Here is a 15,750-nt window from a genome sequence, read left to right as displayed (position 1 = left end):
TTTTCAGCAGAAATTCTGCTGATTTATCTCTTTTGAGCAGAAATTCTGCTGATTCATCTCTTTTCAGTGCAACTTTCTGCTTCTTTCCATCTTTTCTGCACAAATCCCAACTCATTCACCTCTTTTCAGCGCAATGTTCTACTCCTTTCCATCTTTTCTGCAGAAATTCTGCTGATTTATCTCTTTGAGCAGAAATTATGCTGATTCATCTCTTTTCAGCGCAATGTTCTGCTTCTTTCCATCTTTACTTCAGAAATTCTGCTCATTCAACTCTTTTCAGCAAGATTTTCAGACTTTTCACCTCTTATCAGCACAAATCCCAGCTGTTATCATAAAAATCTCTTTTGAGCACAAATTCTTCTGATTCACCTCTTTTCAGCGCAACTTTCTGCTTCTTTACCTCTTTTCAGCAGAAATTCTTCTCATTCAACCCTTTTCTGCAAAGTTTTCAGCCTTTTCACCTCTTATCAGCACAATTCTCAGCAGCTGTTTTCAGTAAAAACCTCTTTTCAGCAGAATTTTCACCTCTTTTCAGCCCAAATTCTGCTTGTTCACCTCTTCTGCAAAAATTTCAGCCTTTTCACCTCTTATTAGCACAAATCTCAGCTGTTTTCAGAAAAAAAAACTCTTTTGAGCAGAAATTCTGCTGATTCATCTCTTTTCAGCACAACTTTCTGCTTCTGTACCTCTTTTCAGCAGAAATTCTGCTGATTCACTTCTTTTCTGCAAAGTTTTCAACCTTTTCACCTCTTATCAGCACAATTCTCAGCCGCTTCTGCTCATTTCAGCAAAATTGTCAGTCTCTCGGCCTGCTCTTTGTGAGAATGACTTTGGCTCAGTGAGATGAAAATTTCTCCATCTTTACCCCTTTCAGTAGAATTTTTTGCTTTTCACCACTTTTCAACAAAATTTTCTGCTTCTTCACCTGTTTTCAGCAAAAACCTCTTTTCAGCAGAATTCTGCTGATTGAACTCTTTTCAGCAGAAATTCTGCTGATTGAACTCTTTTCAGCAGAATTTCAAATTTTTTCACCACTTTTCAGCACAAATCCCAGCTTTTTCAGGTTTTTTCAGCAAAAACCTCTTTTTAGCAGAATTCTGCTCATTCACCTCTTTTCAGCAGAAATTTTGCTGATTGAACTCTTTTCAGCAGAATTTTCACCTCTTTTCAGCCCAAATTCTGCTGATTCATCTCTTTTCTGAAAAATTTTCAGCCTTTTCACCACTTTTCAACAAAATTTTCTGCTTCTTCACCTGTATTCAGCAGAATTTTAAGTGTCTTCACCACCATACAACTCTTTGCAACTTTTTCAGCTTTTTTCAGCAGACATCTTCAACGTTAAGGCATCCACACAGCATTTTCGCAGGAAATGCAAATTTTTCTAGTTGTGTGGATGCCCTCACAGGGCATCCACACTATTGAGTTCCTGTTTCTCTTTAATCTTTATTGTGTGGATGCCCTCATAGGGCATCCACACTATTGAGTTCCTGTTTCTCTTTAATCTTTATTATTCTTCTAGTTGCTTCCGTACACTTTTTGGACCTTAACTACTCCCTCAGTTTTTGTGCTATTTGCACCGTTCAAATCTTAAAAAATTCTGCTCTTTCTGCTAATGCCGGCTATGACTTTTGGTGCTCATAACTTCTATACTTTTTGAGATATTGAATTTTTTTTGCAATATTTTTTGCCCTTTTCTGCCACATTATCAGTGGCCTCACTGATTTTCCTTGCCGGGTTGACCTGTGTTTTAGCTCAGTGAGATGAGCATCCGTTCTCAGACTGGGAGGCCCGGGTTCAAATCCCACTTATGGCAAAATTTCTTTCAGTTAACAATTAAACGTTTTTAACTCTTTTCAGCAGAAATTCTGCTGATTGGACTCTTTTCAGCAGAATTTTAAATTTTTTCACCACTTTTCAGCACAAATCCCAGCTTTTTCAGCTGTTTTCAGCAAAAACCTCTTGTCAGCAGAATTCTGCTCATTCACCTCTTTTCAGCAGAAATTCTGCTCATTGAACTCTTTTCAGCAGAAATTCTGTGCATTGAACTCTTTTCAGCAGAATTTTGAATTTTTTCACCACTTTTCAGCACAAATCCCAGCTTTTTCAGCTGTTTTCAGCAAAAACCTCTTTTCAGCAGAATTCTGCTGATTGAACTCTTTTCAGCAGAAATTCTGCTCATTGAACTCTTTTCAGCAGAATTTTGAATTTTTTCACCACTTTTCAGCACAAATCCCAGCTTTTTCAGCTGTTTTCAGCAAAAACCTCTTGTCAGCAGAATTCTGCTCATTCACCTCTTTTCAGCAGAAATTCTGCTCATTGAACTCTTTTCAGCAGAAATTCTGCTCACTGAACTCTTTTCAGCAGAATTTTGAATTTTTTCACCACTTTTCAGCACAAATCCAAGCCTTTTAAGCTGTTTTCAGCAAAAAACCCTTTTCAGCAGAAATTCTGCTGATTCATCTCTTTTCAGAAGAATTTTAAATTTTTTCACCACGTTTCAGCACAAATCCCAGCTTTTTCAGCTGTTTCCAGCAAAAAACTCGTTTCAGCAGAATTCTGCTGATTGAACTCTTTTCAGCAGAAAGTCTGCTGATTGAACTCTTTTCAGCAGAAATTCTGCTGATTGAACTCTTTTCAGCAGAATTTTAAATTTTTTCACCACTTTTCAGCACAAATCCCAGCTTTTTCAGCTGTTTTCAGCAGAATTCTGCTGATTGAACTGTTTTCAGCAGAATCTTAAATTTTTTCACTACTTTTCAGCACAAATCCCAGCTTTTTCAGCTGTTTTCAGCAGAATTCTGCTTATTGAACTCTTTTCAGCAGAAATTCTGCTGATTGTACTCTTTTCAGCAGAATTTTGAATTTTTTCACCACAAATCCCACCTTTTTCAGCAGTTTTCAGCAAAAACCTCTTGTCAGCAGAATTCTGCTCATTCACCTCTTTTCAGCAGAAATTCTGCTCATTGAACTCTTTTCAGCAGAAATTCTGCTGATTCATCTCTTTTGAGCAGAAATTCTGCTGATTCATCTCTTTTCAGTGCAACTTTCTGCTTCTTTCCATCTTTTCTTCAGAAATTCTGCTCATTCACCTCTTTTCAGCGCAACTTTCTGCTTCTTTACCTCTTTTCAGCAGAAATTCTGCTGATTCACCTCTTTTTTGCAAAGTTTTCAGCCTTTTCACCTCTTATCAGCACAATTCTCAGCCGCTTCTGCTCATTTCAGCAGAATTGTCAGTCTCTCCACCTCCTCTTTGTGAGAATGACTTTGGCTGAGTGAGATGAAAATTTCTCCGTCTTTACCCCTTTCAGTAGAATTTTTTGCTTTTCACCACTTTTCAAGAAAATTTTCTGCTTCTTCACCTGTATTCAGCAAAATTTTAAGTTTCTTCACCACCATACACCTTTTTGCAACTTTTTCAGCTTTTTTCAGCAGACATCTTCAGCGTTAAGGCATCCACACAGCATTTTCGCAGGAAATGCAAATTTTTCTAGTTGTGTGGATGCCCTCAAAGGGCATCCACACTATTGAGTTCCTGTTTCTCTTTATACTTTATTATTGTGTGGATGCCCTCATAGGGCATCCACACTATTGAGTTCCTGTTTCTCTTTAATCTTTATTATTCTTCTAGTTGCTTCCGTACACTTTTTGGACCTTAACTACTCCCTCAGTTTTTGTGCTATTTGCACCGTTCAAATCTTTAAAAATTCTGCTCTTTCTGCTAATGCCGGCTATGACTTTTGGTGCTCATAACTTCTATACTTTTTGAGATATTGAATTTTTTTTGCAATATTTTTTGCCCTTTTCTGCCTTATTATCAGTGGCCTCACTGATTTTCCTTGCCAGGTTGACCTGTGTTTTAGCTCAGTGAGATGAGCATCCGTTCTCAGATTGGGAGGCCCGGGTTCAAATCCCGCTTATGACAAAATTTCTTTCAGTTAACAGTTAAACTTTTTTAACTCTTTTCAGCAGAAATTCTGCTGATTGAACTCTTTTCAGCAGAAATTCTGCTGATTGAACTCTTTTCAGCAGAATTTTAAATTTTTTCACCACTTTTCAGCACAAATCCCAGCTTTTTCAGCTGTTTTCAGCAAAAACCTCTTTTCAGCAGAATTCTGCTCATTCACCTCTTTTCAGCAAAAATTCTGCTGATTGAACTCTTTTCAGCAGAATTTTAAATTTTTTCACTACTTTTCAGCACTAATCCCAGCTTTTTCAGCTGTTTTCAGCAAAAACCTCTTTTCAGCAGAATTCTGCTGATTGAACTCTTTTCAGCAGAAATTCTGCTGATTCACCTCTTTTCATCAGAATTTTAAATTTTTTCACCACATTTCAGCACAAATTCCAGCTTTTTCAGCTTTTTTCAGCAAAAACCTCTTTTCAGCAGAATTCTGCTCATTCACCTCTTTTCAGCAGAAATTCTGCTGATTGAACTCTTTTCAGCAGAATTTTCACCTCTTTTCAGCCCAAATTCTGCTGATTCATCTATTTTCATAAAAATTTTCAACCTTTTCACCACTTTTCAACAAAGTTTTCTGCTTCTTTACCTGTATTCAGCAGAATTTTAAGTGTCTTCACCACCATACAACTCTTTGCAACTTTTTCAGCTTTTTTCAGCAGACATCTTCAACGTTAAGGCATCCACACAGCATTTTCGCAGGAAATGCAAATTTTTCTAGTTATTCTTCTAGTTGCTTCCGTACACTTTTTGGACCTTAACTACTCCTTCAGTTTTTGTGCTATTTGCACCGTTCAAATCTTAAAAAATTCTGCTCTTTCTGCTAATGCCGGCTATGACTTTTGGTGCTCATAACTTCTATACTTTTTGAGATATTGAATTTTTTTTGCAATATTTTTTGCCCTTTTCTGCCACATTATCAGTGGCCTCACTGATTTTCCTTGCCGGGTTGACCTGTGTTTTAGCTCAGTGAGATGAGCATCCGTTCTCAGACTGGAAGGCCCGGGTTCAAATCCCGCTTATGACAAAATTTCTTTCAGTTAACAGTTAAACTTTTTTAACTCTTTTCAGTAGAAATTCTGCTGATTGAACTCTTTTCAGCAGAATTTTAAATTTTTTCACCACTTTTCAGCACAAATCCCAGCTTTTTCAGCTGTTTTCAGCAAAAACCTCTTTTCAGCAGAATTCTGCTGATTGAACTCTTTTCAGCAAAAATTCTGCTCATTGAACTCTTTTCAGCAGAATTTTGAATTTTTTCACCACTTTTCAGCACAAATCCCAACTTTTTCAGCTGTTTTCAGCAAAAACCTCTTTTCAGCAGAATTCTGCTGATTGAACTCTTTTCAGCAGAAATTCTGCTCATTGAACTCTTTTCAGGAGAATTTTGAATTTTTTCACCAATTTTCAGCACAAATCCCAGCTTTTTCAGCTGTTTTCAGCAAAAACCTCTTTTCAGCAGAATTCTGCTGATTGAACTCTTTTCAGCAGAATTCTGCTGATTGAACTCTTTTCAGCAGAGTTCTGCTGATTGAATTCTTTTCAGCAGAATTCTGCTGTTTGAACTCTTTTCAGCAGAAATTCTGCTGATTGAACACTTTTCAGCAGAACTTTGAATTTTTTCACCACTTTGCATCACAAATCCCAGCTTTTTCAGCTGTTTTCAGCAAAAACCTCTTTTCAGCAGAATTCTGCTGATTGAACTCTTTTCAGCAGAATTCTGCTGATTGAACTCTTTTCAGCAGAGTTCTGCTGATTGAATTCTTTTCAGCAGAAATTCTGCTGATTGAACTCTTTTCAGCAGAATTCTGCTGATTGAACTCTTTTCAGCAGAATTCTGCTGATTGAACTCTTTTCAGCAGAATTTTGAATTTTTTCACCACTTTTCAGCACAAATCCCAGCTTTTTCAGCTGTTTTCAGCAAAAACCTCTTTTCAGCAGTATTCCGCTGATTGAACTCTTTTCAGCAAAAATTCTGCGTATTCACCTCTTCTGCAAAATATTCAGCCTTTTCACCTTTTTTCAGCAGAAATTCTGCTGATTCACCTCTTTTCAGCGCAATTTTCTGCTTCTTTCCATCTTTTCTGCAGAAATTCTGCTCATTCACCTCTTTTCAGCAGAAATTCTGCTGATTGAACTCTTTTCAGCAGAATTTTAACCTCTTTTCAGCCCAAATTCTGCTTTTTCACCTCTTTTCTGAAATGTTTTCAGCCTTTTCACCTCTTATCAGCACAATTCTCAGCTGCTTCTGCTCATTTCAGCATAATTGTCAGTCTCTCCACCTCCTCTTTGTGAGAATGACTTTGGCTCAGTGAGATGAAAATTTCTCCGTCTTTACCCCTTTCAGCAGAATTTTAAATTTCTTCACCACCATACAACTTTTTGCAACTTTTTCAGCTTTTTTCAGCAGACATCTTAAGCGTTAAGGCATCCACACAGCATTTTCGCAGGAAATGCAAATTTTTCTAGTTGTGTGGATGCCCTCATAGGGCATCCACACTATTGAGTTCCTGTTTCTCTTTAATCTTTATTGTGTGGATGCCCTCATAGGGCATCCACACTATTGAGTTCCTGTTTCTCTTTAATCTTTATTATTCTTCTAGTTGCTTCCGTACACTTTTTGGACCTTAACTACTCCTTCAGTTTTTGTGCTATTTGCACCGTTCAAATCTCAAAAAATTCTGCTCTTTCTGCTAATGCCGGCTATGACTTTTGGTGCTCATAACTTCTATACTTTTTGAGATATTGAATTTTTTTTGCAATATTTTTTGCCCTTTTCTGCCACATTATCAGTGGCCTCACTGATTTTCCTTGCCGGGTTGACCTGTGTTTTAGCTCAGTGAGATGAGCATCCGTTCTCAGACTGGGAGGCCCGGGTTCAAATCCCGCTTATGGCAAAATTTCTTTCAGTTAACAATTAAACGTTTTTAACTCTTTTCAGCAGAAATTCTTCTGATTGAACTCTTTTCAGCAGAATTTTAAATTTTTTCACCACTTTTCAGCACAAATCCCAGCTTTTTCAGCTATTTTCAGCAAAAACATCTTTTCAGCAGAATTCTGCTGATTGAACTCTTTTCAGCAGAAATTCTGCTGATTGAACTCTTTTCAGCAGAATTCTAAACTTTTTCACTACTTTTCAGCACAAATCCCAGCTTTTTCAGCTGTTTTCAGCAAAAACCTCTTTTCAGCAGAAATTCTGCTGATTGAACTCTTTTCAGCAGAATTTTAAATTTTTTCACCACTTTTCAGCACAAATCCCAGCTTTTTCAGCTGTTTTCACCAAAAACCTCTTTTCAGCAGAATTCTGCTGATTGAACTCTTTTCAGCAGAAATTCTGCTGATTGAACTCTTTTCAGCAGAATTTTAAATTTTTTCACCACTTTTCAACACAAATCCTAGCTTTTTAAGCTGTTTTCAGCAAAAAGCTATTTTCAGCAGGAATTCTGCTGATTGAACTCTTTTCAGCAGAATTTTAAATTTGTTCACCACTTTTCAGCACAAATCCCAGCTTTTTCAGCTGTTTTAAGCAAAAACCTCTTTTCAGCAGAATTCTGCTGATTGAACTCTTTTCAGCAGAAATTCTGCTGATTGAACTCTTTTCAGCAGAATTTTAAATATTTTCACCACTTTTCAGCACAAATCCCAGCTTTTTCAGCTGTTTTCAGTAAAAACCTCTTTTCAGCAGAATTCTGCTGATTGAACTCTTTTTAGCAGAAATTCTGCTGATTGAACTCTTTTCAGCTGAATTTTAAATTTTTTCACCACTTTTCAGCACAAATCCCAGCTTTTTCAGCTGTTTTCAGCAAAAACCTCTTTTCAGCAGAATTCTGCTCATTCACCTCTTTTCAGCAGAAATTCTGCTGATTGAACTCTTTTCAACAGAAATTCTGCTGATTGAACTCTTTTCAGCAGAATTTTCAGAATTTTCACCTCTTTTCAACCCAAATCTCAGCTGTTTTCAGAAAAAACTCTTTTCAGCAGAAAGTCTGCTGATTCATCTCTTTTCTGCAAAGTTTTCAGCCTTTTCACCTCCTATCAGCACAATTCTCAGCAGCTTCTTCTCATTTCATCAGAATTGTCAGTCTCTCCACCTCTTCTTTGTGAAAATGACTTTGGCTCAGTGAGCTGAATTGCCGCCTTGAGACTAGAAGGGCCAGTTCTTAATCCTACTCAGGGCAATGGTTTTTTTCACCACTTTTCAGCAAAAAATTCTCCGTCTTTACCCCTTTCAGTAGAAATTTTGGCTTTTCACCACTTTTAAGCAAAAAATTTCAGCTTCTTCACCTGTTTTCAGCAGAATTTTAAGTTTCTTCACCACCATACAACTTTTTGCAACTTTTCAACTTTTTCAGCTTTTTTCAGCAGACATCTTCAGCGCTAAGGCATCCACACAGCATTTTCGCAGGAAATGCAAATTGTGTGGATGCCCTCATAGGGCATCCACACTATTGAGTTCCTGTTTCTCTTTAATCTTTATTATTCTTCTAGTTGCTTCCGTACACTTTTTGGACCTTAACTACTCCCTCAGTTTTTGTGCTATTTGCACCGTTCAAATCTTTAAAAATTCTGCTCTTTCTGCTAATGCCGGCTATGACTTTTGGTGCTCATAACTTCTATACTTTTTGAGATATTGAATTTTTTTTGCAATATTTTTTGCCCTTTTCTGCCACATTATCAGTGGCCTCACTGATTTTCCTTGCCAGGTTGACCTGTGTTTTAGCTCAGTGAGATGAGCATCCGTTCTCAGACTGGGAGGCCCGGGTTCAAATCCCGCTTATGGCAAAATTTCTTTCAGTTAACAGTTAAACTTTTTTAACTCTTTTCAGCAGAAATTCTGCTGATTGAACTCTTTTCAGCAGAAATTCTGCTGATTGAACTCTTTTCAGCAGAATTCTGCTGATTGAACTCTTTTCAGCAGAAATTCTGCTGATTCATCTCTTTTCAGTAGAATTTTAAATTTTTTCACCACTTTTCAACACAAATCCCAGCTTTTTCAGCTGTTTTCAGCAAAAACCTCTTTTCAGCAGAATTCTGCTGATTGAACTCTTTTCAGCAGAAATTCTGCTGATTGAACTCTTTTCAGCAGAATTTTAAATTTTTTCACCACTTTTCAGCACAAATCCCAGCTTTTTCAACTGTTTTCAGCAAAAACCTCTTTTCAGCAGAATTCTGCTGATTGAACTCTTCAGCAGAAATTCTGCTGATTGAACTCTTTTCAGCAGAATTTTGAATTTTTTGACTACTTTTCAGCACAAATCCCAGCTTTTTCAACTGTTTTCAGCAAAAACCTCTTTTCAGCAGAATTCTGCTGATTGAACTCTTCAGCAGAAATTCTGCTGATTGAACTCTTTTCAGCAGAATTTTCACAATTTTCACCTCTTTTCAGCCCAAATTCTGCTTATTCACCTCTTCTGCAAAATTTTCAGCCTTTTCACCTCTTTTCAGCACAAATCTCAGCTGTTTCCAGAAAAAGCTCTTTTGAGCAGAAATTCTGCTGATTCATCTCTTTTCAGCGCAACTTTCTGCTTCTTTACCTCTTTTCAGCAGAAATTCTGCTGATTCACCTCTTTTCTGCAAAGTTTTCAGCCTTTTCACCTCCTCACCACCTTTCAACTTTTTCAGCTTTTTTCAGCAGACATCTTCAGCATTAAGGCATCCACACAGCATTTTCGCAGGAAATGCAAATCTTTCTAGTTTTTCTAGTTGTGTGGATGCCCTCATAGGGCATCCACACTATTGAGTTCCTGTTTCTCTTTAATCTTTATTATTCTTCTAGTTGCTTCCGTACACTTTTTGGACCTTAACTACTCCCTCAGTTTTTGTGCTATTTGCACCGTTCAAATCTTTAAAAATTCTGCTCTTTCTGCTAATGCCGGCTATGACTTTTGGTGCTCATAACTTCTATACTTTTTGAGATATTGAATTTTTTTTGCAATATTTTTTGCCCTTTTCTGCCTTATTATCAGTGGCCTCACTGATTTTCCTTGCCAGGTTGACCTGTGTTTTAGCTCAGTGAGATGAGCATCCGTTCTCAGATTGGGAGGCCCGGGTTCAAATCCCGCTTATGGCAAAATTTCTTTCAGTTAACAGTTAAACTTTTTTAACTCTTTTCAGCAGAAATTCTGCTGATTGAACTCTTTTCAGCAGAAATTCTGCTGATTGAACTCTTTTCAGCAGAATTTTAAATTTTTTCACCACTTTTCAGCACAAATCCCAGCTTTTTCAGCTGTTTTCAGCAAAAACCTCTTTTCAGCAGAATTCTGCTCATTCACCTCTTTTCAGCAAAAATTCTGCTGATTGAACTCTTTTCAGCAGAATTTTAAATTTTTTCACTACTTTTCAGCACTAATCCCAGCTTTTTCAGCTGTTTTCAGCAAAAACCTCTTTTCAGCAGAATTCTGCTGATTGAACTCTTTTCAGCAGAAATTCTGCTGATTCACCTCTTTTCATCAGAATTTTAAATTTTTTCACCACATTTCAGCACAAATCCCAGCTTTTTCAGCTTTTTTCAGCAAAAACCTCTTTTCAGCAGAATTCTGCTCATTCACCTCTTTTCAGCAGAAATTCTGCTGATTGAACTCTTTTCAGCAGAATTTTCACCTCTTTTCAGCCCAAATTCTGCTGATTCATCTCTTTTCATAAAAATTTTCAACCTTTTCACCACTTTTCAACAAAGTTTTCTGCTTCTTTACCTGTATTCAGCAGAATTTTAAGTGTCTTCACCACCATACAACTCTTTGCAACTTTTTCAGCTTTTTTCAGCAGACATCTTCAACGTTAAGGCATCCACACAGCATTTTCGCAGGAAATGCAAATTTTTCTAGTTCTTCTTCTAGTTGCTTCCGTACACTTTTTGGACCTTAACTACTCCCTCAGTTTTTGTGCTATTTGCACCGTTCGAATCTTAAAAAATTCTGCTCTTTCTGCTAATGCCGGCTATGACTTTTGGTGCTCATAACTTCTATACTTTTTGAGATATTGAATTTTTTTTGCAATATTTTTTGCCCTTTTCTGCCACATTATCAGTGGCCTCACTGATTTTCCTTGCCAGGTTGACCTGTGTTTTAGCTCAGTGAGATGAGCATCCGTTCTCAGACTGGGAGGCCGGGGTTCAAATCCCGCTCATGGCAAAATTTCTTTCAGTTAACAATTAAACGTTTTTAACTCTTTTCAGCAGAAATTCTGCTGATTGAACTCTTTTCAGCAGAAATTCTGCTGATTGAACTCTTTTCAGCAGAATTCTAAACTTTTTCACTACTTTTCAGCACAAATCCCAGCTTTTTCAGCTGTTTTCAGCAAAAACCTCTTTTCAGCAGAAATTCTGCTGATTGAACTCTTTTCAGCAGAATGTTAAATTTTTTCACCACTTTTCAGCACAAATCCCAGCTTTTTCAGCTGTTTTCACCAAAAACCTCTTTTCAGCAGAATTCTGCTGATTGAACTCTTTTCAGCAGAAATTCTGCTGATTGAACTCTTTTCAGCAGAATTTTAAATTTTTTCACCACTTTTCAACACAAATCCTAGCTTTTTAAGCTGTTTTCAGCAAAAAGCTATTTTCAGCAGAATTCTGCTGATTGAACTCTTTTCAGCAGAAATTCTGCTCATTGAACTCTTTTCAGGAGAATTTTGAATTTTTTCACCAATTTTCAGCACAAATCCCAGCTTTTTCAGCTGTTTTCAGCAAAAACCTCTTTTCAGCAGAATTCTGCTGATTGAACTCTTTTCAGCAGAATTCTGCTGATTGAACTCTTTTCAGCAGAGTTCTGCTGATTGAATTCTTTTCAGCAGAAATTCTGCTGATTGAACTCTTTTGAGCAGAAATTCTGCTGATTGAACTCTTTTCAGCAGAATTTTAAATTTTTTTTACCAATTTTCAGCACAAATTCCAGCTTTTTCCACTGTTTTCAGCAAAAACCTTTTTTCAGCAGAATTCTGCTCAATCACCTCTTTTCAGCAGAAATTCTGCTGATTGAACTCTTTTCAGCAGAACTTTGAATTTTTTCACCACTTTGCAGCACAAATCCCAGCTTTTTCAGCTGTTTTCAGCAAAAACCTCTTTTCAGCAGAATTCTGCTGATTGAACTCTTTTCAGCAGAATTCTGCTGATTGAACTCTTTTCAGCAGAGTTCTGCTGATTGAATTCTTTTCAGCAGAAATTCTGCTGATTGAACTCTTTTCAGCAGAATTCTGCTGATTGAACTCTTTTCAGCAGAATTCTGCTGATTGAACTCTTTTCAGCAGAATTTTGAATTTTTTCACCACTTTTCAGCACAAATCCCAGCTTTTTCAGCTGTTTTCAGCAAAAACCTCTTTTCAGCAGAATTCCGCTGATTGAACTCTTTTCAGCAAAAATTCTGCGTATTCACCTCTTCTGCAAAATATTCAGCCTTTTCACCTTTTTTCAGCAGAAATTCTGCTGATTCACCTCTTTTCAGCGCAATTTTCTGCTTCTTTCCATCTTTTCTGCAGAAATTCTACTCATTCAACTCTTTTCAGCAAAATTTTCAACCTTTTCACCTCTTATCAGCACAAATCTCAGCTGTTTTCAGAAAAAACTCTTTTGAGCACAAATTCTGCTGATTCATCTCTTTTCAGCAGAATTTTAAATTTTTTCACCACTTTTCTGCACAAATCCCAGCTTTTTCAGCTGTTTTCATCAAAAACCTCTTTTTAGCAGAATTCTGCTGATTCAGCTTTTTTCAGTAGAAATTCTGCTGATTCATCTCTTTTCAGCAGAATTTTAATTTTTTTCACCACTTTTCTGCACAAATCCCAGCTTTTTCAGCTGTTTTCAGCAAAAACCTCTTTTCAGCAGAAATTCTGCTCATTCACCTCTTTTCAGCGCATTTTTCTGCTTCTTTCCATCCTTTCTGCAGAAATTCTGCTGATTGAACTCTTTTCAGCAGAAAGTCTGCTGATTCACCTCTTGTCTGCAAAATTTTCAGCCTTTTCACCTCTTATCAGCACAAATCTCAGCTGTTTTCAGAAAAAACTCTTTTGAGGAGAAATTCTACTGATTTATCTCTTTTCAGCGCAATGTTCTGCTTCTTTCCATCTTTTCTGCAGAAATTCTGCTGATTGAACTCTTTTCAGCAGAATTTTAACCTCTTTTCAGCCCAAATTCTGCTTTTTCACCTCTTTTCTGAAATGTTTTCAGCCTTTTCACCTCTTATCAGCACAATTCTCAGCTTCTTCTGCTCATTTCAGCATAATTGTCAGTCTCTCCACCTCCTCTTTGTGAGAATGACTTTGGCTCAGTGAGATGAAAATTTCTCCGTCTTTACCCCTTTCAGCAGAATTTTAAATTTCTTCACCACCATACAACTTTTTGCAACTTTTTCAGCTTTTTTCAGCAGACATCTTAAGCGTTAAGGCATCCACACAGCATTTTCGCAGGAAATGCAATTTTTTCTAGTTGTGTGGATGCCCTCAAAGGCATCCACACTATTGAGTTCCTGTTTCTCTTTATACTTTATTATTGTGTGGATGCCCTCATAGGGCATCCACACTATTGAGTTCCTGTTTCTCTTTAATCTTTATTATTCTTCTAGTTGCTTCCGTACACTTTTTGGACCTTAACTACTCCCTCAGTTTTTGTGCTATTTGCACCGTTCAAATCTTTAAAAATTCTGCTCTTTCTGCTAATGCCGGCTATGACTTTTGGTGCTCATAACTTCTATACTTTTTGAGATATTGAATTTTTTTTGCAATATTTTTTGCCCTTTTCTGCCACATTATAAGTGGCCTCACTGATTTTCCTTGCCGGGTTGACCTGTGTTTTAGCTCAGTGAGATGAGCATCCGTTCTCAGACTGGGCGGCCGGGGTTCAAATCCCGCTTATGGCAAAATTTCTTTCAGTTAACGATTAAACGTTTTAAACTCTTTTCAGCAGAAATTCTGCTCATTGAACTCTTTTCAGCAGAAATTCTGCTCACTGAACTCTTTTCAGCAGAATTTTGAATTTTTTCACCACTTTTCAGCACAAATCCCAGCTTTTTCAGCTGTTTTCAGCAAAAAACTCTTTTCAGCAGAATTCTGCTGATTGAACTCTTTTCAGCAGAAATTCTGCTGATTGAACTCTTTTCAGCAGAATTTTAAATTTTTTCACCACTTTTCAGCACAAATCCCAGCTTTTTCAGCTGTTTTCAGCAAAAACCTCTTTTCAGCAGAATTTTGCTGATTGAACTCTTTTCAGCAGAAATTCTGCTCATTGAACTCTTTTCAGCAGAATTTTAAATTTTTTCACCACTTTTGAGCACAAATCCCAACTTTTTCAGCTGTTTTCAGCAAAAGCCTCCTGTCAGCAGAATTCTGCTCATTCACCTCTTTGCAGCACAAATCTCAGCTGTTTTCAGCAAAAACCTCTTTTCAGCATAAATTCTGCTGATTGAACTCTTTTCAGCAGAAATTCTGCTGATTGAACTCTTTTCAGCAGAATTTTAAACTTTTTCACCACTTTTCAGCACAAATCCCAGCTTTTTCAGCTGTTTTCAGCAAAAACCTCTTTTCAGCAGAATTCTGCTGATTGAATTCTTTTCAGCAGAATTTTAAATTTTTTCACCACTTTTTGGCACAAATCCCAGCTTTTTCAGCTGTTTTCACAAAAAACCTATTTTCAGCAGAAATTCTGCTGATTGAACTTTTTTCAGCAGAAATTCTGCTGATTGAACTCTTTTCAGCAGAAATTCTTGTGATTCACCTCTTTTCTGCAGAATTTTCAACCTTTTCACCTCTTATCAGCACAAATCTCAGCTGTTTTCAGAAAAAACTCTTTTCAGCAGAAATTCTTCTGATTCTTCTCTTTTCAGCGCAACTTTCTACTTCTTTCCATCCTTTCTGCAGAAATTCTGCTCATTCAACTATTTTCAGAAAAATTTTCAGCCTTTTCACCTCTTATCAGAAAAAATCTCAGCTGTTTTCAGAAAAAACTCTTTTGAGCAGAAATTCTGCTGATTCATCTCTTTTCAGCGCAACTTTCTGCTTCTTTATCTCTTTTCAGCAGAAATTCTTCTGATTCACCTCTTTTCTGCAAAGTTTTCAGCCTTTTCACCTCTTATCAGCACATTTCTCAGCAGCTTCTTCTCATTTCATCAGAATTGTCACTCTCTCCACCTCTTCTTTGTGAGAATGAGTTTGGCTCAGTGAGATGAGTAGTCGCCTTGACACCAGAAGGGCCAGGTTCTAATCCTCCTCAGGGCGATCTTTTTTTTTTTTTTTTTCAACTTTTTCACCTTTTTTCAGCAGACATCTTCAGCGTTAAGGCATCCACACAGCATTTTCGCAGGAAATGCAAATTTTTCTAGTTATTCTTCTAGTTGCTTCCGTACACTTTTTGGACCTTAACTACTCCTTCAGTTTTTGTGCTATTTGCACCGTTCAAATCTTAAAAAATTCTGCTCTTTCTGCTAATGCCGGCTATGACTTTTGGTGCTCATAACTTCTATACTTTTTGAGATATTGAATTTTTTTTGCAATATTTTTTGCCCTTTTCTGCCACATTATCAGTGGCCTCACTGATTTTCCTTGCCAGGTTGACCTGTGTTTTAGCTCAGTGAGATGAGCATCCGTTCTCAGACTGGGAGGCCCGGGTTCAAATCCCGCTTATGACAAAATTTCTTTCAGTTAACAGTTAAACTTTTTTAACTCTTTTCAGTAGAAATTCTGCTGATTGAACTCTTTTCAGCAGAATTTTAAATTTTTTCACCACTTTTCAGCACAAATCCCAGCTTTTTCAGCTGTTTTCAGCAAAAACCTCTTTTCAGCAGAATTCTGCTCATTCACCTCTTTTCAGCAGAATT

The sequence above is a fragment of the Neolamprologus brichardi genome, chromosome 23, assembly GCF_056152115.1.
Source record: "Neolamprologus brichardi isolate AB-2024 chromosome 23, ASM5615211v1, whole genome shotgun sequence".
NCBI classification, from domain to species: Eukaryota; Metazoa; Chordata; class Actinopteri; order Cichliformes; family Cichlidae; genus Neolamprologus; species Neolamprologus brichardi.
The sequence above is the reverse complement of the archived record's forward strand: the minus strand, read 5'-3'. Positions refer to the sequence as shown.